Raw genomic sequence first — 14,915 nt, 5'->3', positions numbered from 1 at the left:
GTCCTGCGGCTGTGGGAGGAGCCAGCTCCTGTCTGGAGCTGACATTCTTCCATGCTCCTGCCCGCCCCTTGGGCAGGTGCCCACGAAGCAGGCAGACTTAACCAGCCTTGGTGGTGCCTTGGTGGTGCCTTGGTGGTGCCTTGGTGGTGCCTGTCCTCCAGGTGGGGAAGGGTGGAGATCGTTACTAAATATCCAGAACTTGTTGGAGACTTGAACTGTTGCAGGCCCACTCTTGTCTAGTTTCTACCTCTTGCTTCCTGGACTTGGCAGAGGTTAAGGCTGGGGCCTGGAGCATGAGTGAGAGAAGCATCACTGGCCCCGAGTCAGTGACCTCTTGGCTGCTTCGGGCGGTTGTTAGACTTGCCTTTTAATGAGCCTCTTGGCTTCTACCAGTGGGCTATAGAAGAAATAAAATGTGAAATTCTACCACGTGAGGTTTGCTATTTGCTAATGACTGTGCTTCTCGAAAGTTCCGAGGGAAAGGTTTTAACACTGGTGCAGGTAGTGAAGTTTGGATCTCGCTTCTCGGCTTTGTCTGCTTAGGTGGTCTTTTGGCCAGAACAGACGTAACCGAGAATGGGTCTTTGCTGTGCCAATCTGGTTTCTGGAAGGATTTTGTTCTTAGAAGCTACTACGTCATTGTCTTCAGCTCCCCATCATTTGTACCTCAGTTTTCCTGAGCTGTAAATCTACGTTATGTGTGAAAATGGGCCTCTGAAGGTCATGATCAAAAGCCTTGAGTATTTTTCCATTTTCCATGTGTTTGTTTTTTCTACTCCGGCCCCAGACCCTCTCCTTGAAGGAGCTGGCCTTGAGAGTGACTTCGGTGGGCAGCCGCCCAGACTCCACACACCCTGCTGAGTCCACGTAATGCCCAGCCTGGACGGGCCAGGGCTGAAGGACTACTCTTCAAAGAAACCCTTTGAAGTGCAAACATTTCCTTTCCTGAAAAGAAGGGAAATTGAAATGAAAACGTATTGTTCTGTGTAGACAATGTTCTCTTCGATCAAAGAGGGAGTGGGGCTTATAAAGGGAGATGCACAAATTAGAGCTTGGTGTGGCCGCTGGTGTGGATGTGAATATTCATCCCTTTGGAGGAAAACAGTGGGGTCTCTGAGATTGGTAAGATTGTATTTGCCTTTTTTTCTTTTTTTTCCTTAAGGTCCTGAATCTAGGTCTAATGTTCTATTTGATCATGTCTCTCCTTTGTGTTTTTGTCTCCTGGTAAACAGTAAATCATGATCCTATTTCCATGTTAGAATATTATGTAGCCAGTAAGAATGGTGTTTTCAAAGAACTTGGAATTTATGGGAGAAACTTCAGTGTTAAAAGCGAAACCATCTGGGTGCAATTTTCCATATTTGGTCTTATCTTAATGAGATATGTATCTGCACAGAAAGAAAAGACTGGTAAAATTGGACTTTGTTTTTCTCACTGCAGTGTTTGTGGCACCTAAAATAGTGCTCAACAAATACTTATTGAATGATTATTTTAATAATTAGTAAACTATTTAAAGGAGGAATGTCTTTGAGCTGATGTTTTGGCAGGTGGATGGGACGATATATTACTTTTAGTTTCGGTTGTAATTTTGCCCTGGCAGCTCAGTTCTGGTTGATTTTGTTCTTTGTACACATATGTACCCCACTTTGCACTTTGGTACAAATTATACTGTAAATGGGTGACTTTAACATGTATATTTTTGGAAGAATCTGGTCTGATTGAAATCACAGTATCAGAATGTTGCCTTTTTCCTAATGTTGGTGATTAGGTAGCTTCCCAGATGGAGTACAATTACAGCTTCCTCTTACCTGTAGCTAAGGAACCTTTGGGCCAGCTTGTCCTGTCCTGTGGTTGAGAATTTTTACCTGATTTACCCAAGGTTTCTTATTCTTGAGCATCCAAGGCTACCAAGTTACACTGTTCATATGTCATCCTGGTTTCTAATGTATAGTTGTCTAAAAACATAGCTTTCCATTCTTACCTGTACTGTAGGTTTGCTTGGAAGATGTCCATCCCTGGTCTCAGTGGTCTCGTTTAGGGAGTCTGAACTCCCTGCAAGGACTGTCACAGCTGTCCTTCCCTCTCTGGTGAGATTGTTTCATTCCTCCTTCAGGCACTTAGGATTGAGAGCCCTGTTGGCTGCCTCTTCTGTACTGTCAGCCTAGCACAGGGTTCTGGAAGCCTGGTGTTGGGAAAGCCTTTCTCTGGGTTATTTGGGATGGGGCTACTGGTTTCCCACACACACTGGTACTCACTGCGTGTTCCTGAGGATGGCAGCTTTTAAACTTCTTTGACCACAATCTACAATAAGAGCTAAATTTAAATTGTGATCAAGCACATACACAGAGGTACACATATTGATAAATAGATTAAAATGAAAATTTTTATGAAACAGTACTCATTTTTACTATCTGTGGTACACTGAGATAATTTGTATTCTTTTCTATTTCATTACAAGAAAAATTCCTGGTAGCAACTTGGAGTTTGCAAAACACACTAGGTTTGGACATACGAGCCACACCTCACCTGCAACTCCACCAGTGTCCTGAGTTTCATGTTTACTGCTGACACTACAGGTTGGTGGTCAATTCTCCATCCAGACCAGTTTGGGCAAAGGAAGCTGGGGAGTCGAGGTTTCTTTTTGTGGTCATTTGAGAGTTTCTGACTGAAGGGGACATTATTTTCTGTAATGATGTCCAAGTAGGTGAGTAGGTTTTCAGGGCAGACCTGTGTGAATTCCCCATTGTGGTTTGCCTGTGCAAACTGTGGTATCTGCCCTTAGCGGACCTGACACGCTGGTGTCTCAAAGGTGGCCTGGTCAAATTGTGTGTGAGTTTTTGGAATTGGCCATATATCTGTTACTTTCAGTGCTCTGATGTTCTTTGAGTTTATTTTCTTCAGTGTGATTTGACGAAGAACCTATCTGAAGGAGTTAAGGATTTTGGGGAAGAAGAGTGAGAAGAGATACTCATAGAAATGTTATTATTATTTTTTACTACATCTGATGGGTTAAATTGAACAGTATTGAAAATATGATATTAATAATAGCAGTCACACCATTACATAGTTCTTCTTGAAAAGGTTGGATGGATTTTTGCTTAAGAAATGCTTGAGTGTTTTTTTTTTCTTAGAAAATAAATGTTCTTTAAGTAACAAGGCAGTGTATATAATTCATAAAACAATTGTAAATCAAGGGAATTGACTCCGCCTAACAAAGGAATAGTGACATAACAGAACTAGAACAAGATAAATTGCCTCGTTTATTGAAGCAGTGTGCAAAGGTCTGTCCTTGTTCTTTGTAAGTTTCTTTTATTTATTATGGTTCTCAACAAAAATAAATAGGTTGTGAGAATTCAGAGTACTTAATTTACAATATTCTTAAAAATTCATATAGAAGTTACAAATATTGGCCAGGTACTGTGGCTCACCTGTAATCCCAGCATTTTGGGAGGCTGAGGTGGGCAGATCACCTGAGGTCAGGAGTTCAAGACCAGCCTGGCCAACATGGTAAAACCCCATCTCTACCAAAAATACAAAATTAGCTGGGCATAGTGGTATATGCTGTAGTCCCAGCTACTCAGGAGGCTGAGGCAGGAGAATTGCTTGAGCCCAGGAGGTGGAGGTTGCAGTGAGACAAGATCGTGGCACTGTGCTCCAGCCTAGGCAACACAGCAAGACTCCGTCTCAAAAAACAAACGAAAAAGAACTTACAAATATTACCATCACCATTGTTGGTATTTGAGAAGAAACCTCGTGAACTTGATCTTATGCTATTATATATGTTAATGTTTGAAATAAGGGATGACTTTTCATTGCAAGTGTACTCCACTTCCCCCACAAATCTCTAACCTCTCATATTTAGCAGTTAGTTTTTTCGTTTTTGTTTTTTTAACTTTTGTTGGAAGACATTTCTTTTTCAGAATGCTTTCTTTCCAGAGGGCAATCGTGGGAGAAATTAAGCAAGCGCATTCATTAGTTCCTTGAGTAATTTTATTGAACTGGGAAGAATGGCTGTCTGGCTGGTCTCAGAGTTTGATACAATTAGAATTTTACAAAATTATCAGATCTAATTTGTGCTGGGATTCAGGCCTAATTACCCAAAGACTGTGTGGTCAGGTGAGTCAAGGTGAGGGCACTGCCATCTCATGGGAGATTTTGGGTAGGGCAGTGCTCAGGGCAGAAGAAAGCTCTCCACACAAATCCAAATCACTTTCCTGCAGCTCCTGGCTGCCTGTGAGTGGTCCTGTGTGGAGCACCTGCAAGGGAGTTCTTGCTGAGTCACCCTGCGTAGCCTTTGAGTTGCTGGAAGAGTTGAAGCCTACTGGGGCTGCTGGCCTTGACCCACAGAGGTCCCAGCAAGGGTCTCTTTCCAGCAAATCGTCCTGTTATGTGAAGGAAGAAAGCACCATTCTGCCCTGGGGGGCACTTGAAAGTAGGGAGAGAGGGAGAGCATGGGTTTTTCAACATGGATGCTTTGTGGGAGCAAGCAGTACTGCCCCAAATCCAAATGAACAGTGACTCAGACATCTGAGTTCTCTTCCATTTTCCTGGAATTGCCCTTGTTGCTAGACTTCCTTGAAGGAACAGAACTGTATGGCACACTTTACTATGCATGCGGGCACGGGTATGGGCTCCTTCACGGTTCTGGGGTGGGGCCTGAGAGCCACATCCCTGCCGGGTCTAGACCTAACGAAGGGTCTGTACCTAATGATGCAAGCTGTGTAAAATAAAAAGTTAAACCTGGGGACAAGACTAATTAACTGCAGCAGATTGTTTCTGGAAACGTAGCACACAAAGCAGGAAATGTTTCCATTGTAGTTGTGTACATTGGGTGCATTTTGTAGTATGCCTGCTCATTATGACTGTTACTCCTTCATTGCTGTCTAAATGGCATATAGGTAGGCAAGGCCATATGGGTTGGGCAGAAGTGGCAGTAGGGGCAGACAGCAAGGATAGAGAGAAGGAATTTGCATCTCAGCGAGCATGCAAGTTAAGAGTTAAGTACTTGGCATAATGTAGTAGTGCGTTTCATATCCTAAAGTCACACCATGGGTATCTTTAAACTGTCTAGACCAGCACATGCATACAGATCCTCCCTTGGGGATCCCCTGAAATGCAGGTTCTGATTTGGTAGCTCACAGAGGGGTTCTGAGAGATTTGCATTTCTAACCAGCTCTCGGGATCACTTGGAATAAATAGCAAGCACCTCCAAAACTGCTGGACCCTGGAATGACTGCAGGGAGACCCAGGCTGCCCAGGAGACCACATCTCCCTGAAGGCCTGGGATGCATTTATTTTTGTGCTTCCTGTACCCCGAGCAGTGCCTGGTATAAAGTAGATGCTCACAACAATCTTTTCAACTGAACGGAAGAAGCTGGTGCCCCAGAGCCCATTTACTTTAGTGGCCTTGGAACGGCAGGAGTGTGGTGGCCCAGTCATAGCCTTTGCACTCATTTCGGCCCAGCCTGGTTATCACTTTACAGCTGTCTGCAGATAGGAAGTGTGAATTTGGCGGCAGAGGGGGACTCCTGGCACTAGCAAGGAGTGATAGCCGAGGGCTTGGCAGTGAGGACAGGGGACTCCAGGCACTCCAGGAGTGATAGCCGAGGGCTTGGCAGTGAGGACAAGGACAGAACACCCACATAAGAGACGCAAGAACTCAGTAACCACCGCCGTCTGGGATGATTAGCCAAGTGTCAAGTGGCCCTTCTCATTTCAGGAGGTCTGTGTTGTACACCCACATGCAACTCTATGCCTCCGTTTCCTCATTTGAAAAATGGGGAAACTTACGGTCCCCCTCTTGTAGGTTATATTAAGGACTGAGGCTTTTAGAGCTTTGGCAGGCTCAGCATGAGAGTGCAATAAACGTGAGCTGTAATTAGGATTGGTGTGTAAAGGGTTAAGCCCCAGCCTTCAGGGAGGTTTCTCCCAGAAGAAAAATCCCATTCCTGAGGTTGCACAGAAATGTGTTGGTATTTTGCCGCTAAAGGAGTAGGTGTAAATTAACATGCAAAGTGATTCCTCCAGAAGGCTGGGGGTGGTGAAATGGGCAAAGGAGAGGTTGCTACTTGTTCCTCATCCTCAGGCAGGTGAGGTGGAAGATGAACCCGTCTCAGGGGTGCACTTCAGGGGCAGGCATGGCACTGCCAGAGCTGATGCAGGGGTGAAGTTCCAGAGACCCTTGCCTGTAAGACCTTAAACCAGAGTGCCACTTAGAGGGGATGACAAACACTTGGATGTATGCTCTAGTGTTTAAGCGTCTTTACAGCTTACTTATATTTGGTTCTTTAAAAGTCTTAAAAGTGGCTGGCTAAAGGTAACAGAGTGCTGGGGTATGGCTCCCACACATCTCTATCACCCCAAAGGTGCCGGGCACGAGTATTCAGGGAAACCTTGGCTGGGTCTGGTCTGTGTTTACTTCAGAGCTTTATGCCTAGCACATGGGTTTGCACAGGGACATTTAAAGTAAGAAAGAAGAGAGCAAAGCAGATCGGTCTCTGGGAAGGCTTTGAAGGGGGCCCAAGCCTCTGTATTTTACTGCAGATGCCTATGAAAACACCCAGAACATTCCTTGGTCTAAATTATTTTCTTGTACCTTCTCACAGGGGGAGTAGTGGGGGTGGGGGGACGGATGCCATGGGAATGGAGTGTTCTTCAGTTGAGTTGTATGTGATTTTTATTCTCCTCTGTTGCCTGGTTCATTAATTCATAAACTCCTTTAGAAGGCTAAAAAGTTTATTAGAAATATCCTATTTCTGTTAAATAGCATAGAAACATGTCATTTACATTTTTTAAAAAACTCAGAACTTGAGATCACTTGGATCCCTTGTGTAAAATGGGAGCCAAGACTGGCCCTTCTCGGGCAGGCTCTGGTGGTGGTGGGAATGGGGCGGGGTCAAGGGATGGAGGACACTTGCCGTTTGCCCTGTGACCTTCGGAAGCTTTTGAATTTTTGAGCCGTGTGTGTGTTGCCTTTTTGAAAATCCCATCATGGCATTGCTTCTTTAGGGAAATCTGATTTAGTTTTTGTGGTACCTCTTGCAGGAATGTGGTGAGAAGCTTTTAATCACCTTCTTAACACTGTTCAGTCTCTAGAAACCTGCACATTATTCATTTGCCTCAGCAAGTGTTAGAATTAACAACATACTACCTGGGTGAACGTTTGCAGTTGGGCCCGGGAATCGTCTCTCTGCTTTTTAGCGCTCATCACCTTGCTGAGAGGGAAAATCTATCAGCTAAGGAGATGTGTCTTGATTGTTTAGCAAAGCAGCTATGTGAGGAAATTAAGACTCGTTTCCAGGTGTGGAGAAGGCCCGTGAAGAAGGCTCTGCCAGCCATCGAAGGTGTGTTCTCCACATGTGTTTGTGTATTGTCTGGGTATAAAAAGGGGTAACATGGGACAGATCTCAAAAGGGGAGGCAGTTATGAAGGCGTTGGGAAATAAAAGTAGAAAAGCAGAGAGGAAGCATGGTGTAGGAGTCCCAGACTTTTAACAGAGCTTACAGTACCTTGGACCCTGAGAACACAGAGATGTCCCCTCTGCGGTCCCCTCCTGCCTGGCCTCGGAAGCCCTCGGGGGGACTTATCACACTCTCCCTGCAAGGCAGTTCCAGAATGCACCACCCCCTCAGTACTCATGGCCTGGAGGTGGAGAGTCCTCCACATGGTCCTCCTGGGGACTTATCACACTGTCCCTGCAAGGCGGTTCCCAGATGCACCACCCCCTCAGTTGCCATGGACTGAAGATAGAGAGCCCTCCACGAGGGTTCCCAGATGCACAGCCCCTCAGTACTCATGGCCTGGAGGTAGAGAGACTGCCACACTACCGGCTCAGCCATGGACTCACTTGATCCCGGGTGAAAGGCAGGCACTCCAGGCCAGGTTTTCTGCCTTGGGGTTCTGAAGAGTTTGTGCTAGAATGCTACCCTCTGTGAAGTTTCCAGCCCTCGATGAAAAAGTCAGTGACATTCCATGATTATGGATCTACCAAAGAGCTCTGAGCAGTTTGGTGGCCATGCCTTGAATGTGGATGTTGAATGGGAACAGCAGGGAACAGATGTAGTAGGGACAAAGAGTCTGGCAGTAGTAGGACGATGACAAAGACCTCACTGAGAAGTGTCGCTTTGCCTGTGTTCGCCCAGAAACACTGAGCAGGGCACCAGTTCGACCAGAAGGAGCAGAATGAATGGCTCTTGTCAAAATAAAAAGCACTTGGTACCAGCATCCATGTGGTCCACCAGGTTTGTGCCCCATCAGAGGAACACTCTGGAGGAACGTGGGCCCCGCCGTTCGGAATAGCGAATTTCCAATGCCACTCTGGAAAGAGTGAGCAGTCGTGGACCAAACATTTCATGGTCTGGTGAAGAGCTGCTGGATGCTGGCCAGGTGTGGTGGCTCACGCCTGTAATCCCAACACTTGGGAGGCCGAGGCAGGTGGATCACCTGAGGCCAGGAGTTTGAGACCACCCTAGCCAACATGGCGAAATCCCGTCTCTGCTAAAAATACAAAAGAATTCGCCATGCATGGTGGTGTGTACTTGTAGTCCCAGCTACTCGGGAGGCCGAGGAAAGAGAATCACTTGAACCCGGGAGTCGGAGTTTGCAGTGAACCGAGATTGCGCCACTGCACTCCAGCCTGGGGACAGAGCAAGACTCCATCTCAAAAAAAAAAAAAAAAAAATTCTAGTGGATGCTTATCCATTCATGACAGGGGCAGCCGTTTCCTGGTGTCAGATCCCAGCCGCGGTGTCCTGTTGTGCGGGGCGTCTCAGGTGGAGTTTGGAATGTCGGGATAGGCCATGAGAAGTTTCATTCCCACACTATCTCACCAGGGAGGAAGCCTGAGAGAAATTATTTTTCAAAAGGATTAGTGAGCCATACACATCAAAATATATACAGGCTTCATCAAAGGAAGGAGACCCAGCTTGAATTGAGGGTGAAGCATTTCAACAGCAGCAGCCTGGCCGAAGCTCTGTGTTGAGATATCTAGCCAGAGCTGTCTTCTGCCTTAAAGGTTTCTTTTAGAAAAACCCTTAACAGTGCCACCACTTGCATCTGTTTCTCTTCTGCCCTCCTGAGAAACATATGTTTCCCCCGCGGAATGAAGAGAAAGGCAATATTAAAAGATGTGTGAGAGCCAGAGTTCTGCCCGCCTCCAGGTCCTGCCTGTAGAGAGAGAAGGTCAGGGCTGTGGAAAGAGGCCTCGAGTCTGAGAACAAGAGAACTCATTAAAGTCTGTGGCATTTGACAGGCTATGACAGGGAGCCTGGGTACTGCCTTCAAGAAGGATCACTTCTTCAGCATTGGTGGATCCTTAGTGGGCTTGGAGCTCTCAGAGTACCCAGTGAAAAGGCACCGGGCAAGAGCTACGTGGGGTGCCCAGTCGACCTAGAAGCTCACTGTGTCCTCTCCAGGAAGAAATAGTTCAGAGTAGATTGTGCCAGCTTTGCGTTCCTCTCTGGCCCCGGCTGGACTCTAGGTAGACTCAGCTGGGGATGGACAGTGGACACCTGGCACCTTTCCTGGGCCTCACAATATTTGCCCAAGGTCCTTTAGGTTTGCCTTAGCAGATGTGATCCTGCCGATGACAGGATATTCTTATTTACACTTGCAGATGTGTGTGTATTAAAATAACACGCCCTTGGATTGAACAGAGCACATTTAGCTGTGCCACTGAGTTCATGTAAGGTTCACAGTAGGACAAAGGATGGCAAAGAGTTTGATTTGCAAAAAAGACTTCGTTTGTGCAGCCCAAGTTCAGATGTCTTAAATATCTGCTCTCTGGACAGAAATCTGATAAGGGTTGTGCTACAGAAGAGGGAACATCTCATTTGCCAGCCCCAAAGCAGCTTTGGCTTTTGTTTGGGAATGGCAGGGACTTCCTAAGAGGGTTGACTAAAGGATCCCAAAGGTGAGGGTAAGAGATGCCATTAGTCTCAAATGGCCATGGGCCACAGCGAGGAGAACCACAGACTTTGTGATCAGCTCTGGAAGTCAGTGCATGTTCCTTGTCAGAGCTTGCAAATGTTTTAGAATAAATGAAAAGCAAACAGGACTTTCCATAGCTGGTGACATGCAGAGGGAGTGGAGGAAGAGAGGGTCGCGGGCTCCAGAAGAACGTGGTTCTCTGTGGTTGCCCAGCATGCGGGCACTAGTGGTGCATGGGGCGATCACAGATCTTTTGCAAATGCTATAATGGGACATGCTGGCCCACAAAGCCTGCTTTGCAAGCTCCTCCAAAGACAGAACCACTCTGCCAGAGGTGACTAAGGTTGGTCAAGATATTATTTCTTGTGATCTTGGCTCTCCAAATACAGGCTATGCGACATTTCAGTGAGGAGCAGGACAACTTGGTGGCCAAGAGGCCCATCAGAGCTGTCTGGTTTGCCTTCTGCAGGTTATTGTCAAGCAAGTTGCAGCCCCAGGATGGACACAACCCTCTCGGAGCCAAATTTCAGATTTCCCTGCTCTCTCCAGTGTGTTTTCTACCTGCTCCCCTTTACTCGGGACTTCCCAGAGCCACACCCCAGGAGACACTGCTACCCTTCAGTTAGTGACATTTCTCCTGCACTGGGCACCCAGCTTCCTCCACAGCCTCATCAACCCCCCTCTCTCCAGCAACGAGGTGCTTGGAGCTGATTTGTGCATTTGGCTCCAACTGTGGGAGCCTGCTGAATCTGGCGCCCGGCTCTGGCTAACCCTGACCCAGTTGGGTGGGAGTTCACAGTCAGAGCTGGGTGCCAGCCCAGCCACCAGCTTGAGGTATGGAGGAAAGCCCAAGACGTCCCTGGCAACAGAGTGGCTGGGAGAGAAGGTGGCTGCCAAGGTGCAGGGAGAGGAAGCCCCTGCCCCATCTGACCATCGAGTTCATTGTACCTTTTGCCGATTCAGGCTACAGTAAAAGACAACTAACTACCTTACGCCAAATTTCATTTGAAATTTAGAATTGACCTTGTGTATCGCTCTGTGTAAAGCAGTTTGTAAGTTCTGCATTGGCATTTAAATCTGATGATTAAAAAAAGAAAACCAGCAATAGAGGTGACAGACTAGGGCCAGGGCCCCTCTGACCCAGAACTACCTGAATTGGAGGTGAGAGGAGCAGAGGGGTTGGCGCTAGACAGACCTGGGTTCTAGGCTTGTCTCTGGTGCTGACTGGCTGTAGGAGCCAGCTCCAGGCCTTCCTGTGCCCACTCATCAAGTGCCACTTCCAGGGTGTCTGAGAACCGAGGCAGTGTCTAGCCAGTTCTCAGTATAGAGCAGTACATTTATCAGTTGGACAGCAGATACCAGTTTTCTTCTTTTTCCCTCCTCATTCTTTCATTTAGCTAGAGATGGTGCATCTGCTGTCCTGGAAGCCCACAGGGCATTCATGGAACAGGGCTTCTCCTCAGCAAATGGACACACCAAGGTGACCATTGGGATGGCCCGGACATCCTGTCGCCTTCTTCTCTCACTTTCTGCAGCTCCACCAAGTATAGGTTTGATTTGAAGTTGGTACTGTTGGTGTCAGCCTTTAGAACGTAGGGAGAATGCATGACCCTAAGAAACAGTGATACGGTGCAAGTAACTGATGCCCGCTTTGAACACCATGTCGGTTGCATTACCTAGTTCTCTGCTGTTAGAAACTTGTTTAGTCTTATCTGCATATAGTTTGTATGGTTCTTCCTATCTTCAGAAAGCTTTAAATTTCTTTTGTTTTCTTAACTTTTTTTTTAGAGACAGGATCCCATACTGACGCCCAGGCTGAAGTGCATGGCGTAAGCACAGCTCCCTGCAGCCTTCACATCCCGGGCTAAAGCAGTCCTCCTGCCTCAGCCTCCTGAATAAATGGGACTGCAGGTGCATACCACCACACCTGGTTAATTTTTTTAAATAGTTTTTGTAGAGACTACCTTGCTGTGTTTTCCAAGCTAGTCTCAAATTCCTGGCCTCAAGGGATCCTCCTATCTAAGCTTCCCAGAGTGCTGGGATTATAGGCATGAGCTACCGCACCTGGCCTAAATTTCTTGAGAATTCCGCCAGTGCCAGGAGTTCATGTTCTTGTTCATGTGAGCACTAGGCAACGTTAAACATTAATGATATTTGGTGGAAATTAATACAAAATGTATTTTCAGCTCTGAATGGGGAGCTCTGTATGCCCTTCCAGAAGTTGAAAGGCAGGGGCAAATGACCACAGTGGGCAGTCATGTCCCTGAAGCAGGGACAGAAATCTGTTTCTTTGGGCCAGCTTTGGAAAGATTTGTACCATGTTGAAAACATAGACCACATTTGGAATCTAGACTTTTTAGACATTGGTATGAAAAACCTTTGGTTTAGTTTGTGCATAAACCTACTTTTAGGCTAACTCTTAATTGTGTCATAAAATACTTAGAAGTAGGTATTTTAGGGGATTCAGGGGCAGAAGTATGGCACGTTTGTTTTATGACAGGTAATATTTAATAGCATATCCAAAACCTAAATACACCTTTTATTCAGACTCCTATTTGTTTGTAAATTCTAGTTGGGTTCTTTAGCACAACAGAAAGTTTACAGAAGCAAAACAAGTAAAGTTTCTTTTTAAAAATTCAGAATACACTGGGGATTTATCATAAATTAGAAGCAGTATACAGTACTTGGATTTTTTTTTTTTTTGAGATGGAGTCTTGCTCTGTTGCCCAGGCTGGAGGCAGTGGCGTGATCTTGGCTCACTGCAACCTCTGCCTCCCGGGTTCAAGCAATTCTCCTCCTTCAGCCTCCCGAGTAGCTGGGAATACAGGCGCGCGCCACCATGCCTGGCTAATTTTTGTATTTTTAGTAGAGACGAGGTTTCACCCTATTAGCCAGGATGGTTTCGATCTCCTGACCTCCTGATCCACCTGTCTCGGCCTCCCAGAGTGCTGGGATTATAAGCATGAGCCATTGGGCCTGGCCCAGTACTCGGCTTTTTAAACTATATGTCTTCTTTTTTTTTGTTTTTCGAGTTTACTGTTTTGATAAGATCTCCTTGGACATTTTTCCAGCACAGATCAAGAGAAACTGGCACTGGGTAGAATAATACTTTTATATATAAATAAGAAAAATCACGATGTTTTCAGATGTTTGACTAAGTGCTGCTGTGACTGAAGAACAGTTGCAGTGGTTACCCAGAGGGGCACAGAAAAAGTGCATATTCTGAAAAAGATCAGCTTGAGTTTAGAAGGTGGCAGCTCTTCTTCTCTGCTTTAGTTTCGTGAATCTTAACATGTGCTTCATTAGGTAGAATGGCAGGTGTTTCTGTTCATTTGTTTTGGTTTGGGCCCAGCACAGATTTTGTGCTGCAAATAATCCTCTGCTGACAGACTGGTTAAAGAGTAAAGAGTATTAGCTGCCCCAGTGAGTGCTATGAAATGTTATGGTTTACCCTAGACCTTGGCTTTCAATTTTTAGATGAGATTTCAAATTTCAAAACAGGCTTTTTGAGAAGATTTCCTCCATTTGTGTATTCATTTATTTCATAGGTATCGGGTGAGCTCCTACAGGTGCTGGCATTGACGTACCCACGTTCTTGCCCTTATGGGTCAGAGCTCCCTGGCAACAGATAGAGTGATAACACAGGCTGTTGGCCAGGAACCCTGTTTTATGATTAAGTGAGCTAGAGAGAACGTCACAGTCCTACCATCTATCTTCATCCCTTTGTAAACTAAGCTCTTACTGTTCTACTCAAACAGCTCACAATTGCCTCTCTCTTGAAATAGACAATCTACTGATCTCTTCTCAGTCCTCACCCCCAGTGGTGTCTCTGAAACATTTAATACTGTTGGCCATTCCCTTCTTTTACAGATTCTCTCTTTTTGTGGGTCTGTGGAAGGAGGCCTTCTTTGTGTACAGCATGTGAGAGAGCTTGTCAAAGAACAGAGTCATTGCTTGTTAGTAGCTAGGTGTGCAGCAAAGCCTGTGGGAGTCAGGGCTCATGGTCCGGGGCTAGAAAGGTGCTGGGCGCAGGGAAGGTGTTCAGGCCTGAGCTGTCAATACCAACTAGGATTACCAGGTTTAGCAATAAAAATACTGGATGCCCAGTTAAATTTGAATTATAGATCAGCAATGGATACCTTTTTTAGTATAACCTTTTTATATTAAAAAATTATTTGTTGGCAGTATTTGGGACATCATTATGATATATTTGGGGCATCATAATGATATATTTGGAGCATACTTACATTGATGAGTTTTTTTGTTGTTCACGTGAAATTTAGACTTAACTGGGCAGTCTTGTATTGGATCTGACAGCTCTCTGCTAAGCTACCATCGAGTCACATTGTCTTTTTTGGCTCCTGAAGCACTTTGAAAGGGGAGGATGTGAGCCTCAAGGCAGACCCATGGAGTCAGACACTCCCTGGCTTTAGAGAAGTCCGTCTGCCTTTGGACTCTAGAATTGCACCTCCCCTCATTTGTATGCCACTTCCTTTTTTGGCTCCCAGAGTGTGGAGTTCCCCACAGTTCTGGTAACAGCTGCCTTCTTTTCTCCCAGGGATCTCACTCCTGGCAACACATGTCTCTGGGTGAGCCCCACATCAAAGGTCCTCGTTTCAGATTCTCTCATACCCAACTGCTTGCCAGATAGTTCTATCTGTTCTGCTGGACACAGGACATGTGACAAGACTGCTTTTTGATCCGAGGACATTTTGACTGTCATTTATGAATGTAAGTATTTTATCAGAAGTATGTCATCACTGAAGAATTTTTGATAACAATATTGTCCTGAGTGAACTTCAGTTTAAATCACTGTATTTTTAGAGCACAGATAAGCCATTTAAATTTTTCATGTTTCATGACATTATTCTCTCCAGGATAGATTATTCGCTATCTGCATTTTCAAGAAGGTTTCTTGTATTTACAAGCCACTTGTCTGTGGCATATCTGATGGCTTTCAACTTCCGTCTCTGTTTCTTCTGGACCTC

The 14,915-nt window shown here is 45.7% G+C and overlaps 1 protein-coding gene across 6 annotated transcripts in view; it reads left to right on the top strand.

The window, feature by feature from the left end:
- Positions 1 to 14,915, top strand: part of SLC7A1 (solute carrier family 7 member 1) — an 85,082-nt gene that overhangs the window by 7,798 nt on the left and 62,369 nt on the right. For 2 of the 6 annotated variants that reach the window (XM_035303364.3, XM_002748919.6), the window contains exon 1: positions 1,055 to 1,122. The exons of 2 other annotated variants lie outside the window; for them this stretch is intronic. The gene's annotated coding sequence lies outside the window, so the exon portion shown is untranslated. Of the gene's footprint in view, positions 1 to 1,054; positions 1,123 to 14,485; positions 14,659 to 14,915 lie in introns of those variants that run through there. 2 more of the 6 variants (XM_035303360.3, XM_035303361.3) reach the window with 2 other exon arrangements.

This window comes from Callithrix jacchus, chromosome 5 (genome assembly GCF_049354715.1).
Source record: "Callithrix jacchus isolate 240 chromosome 5, calJac240_pri, whole genome shotgun sequence".
In the NCBI taxonomy this organism is placed as follows: domain Eukaryota; kingdom Metazoa; phylum Chordata; class Mammalia; order Primates; family Cebidae; genus Callithrix; species Callithrix jacchus.
The sequence above is the reverse complement of the archived record's forward strand: the minus strand, read 5'-3'. Positions and strand labels throughout refer to the sequence as shown.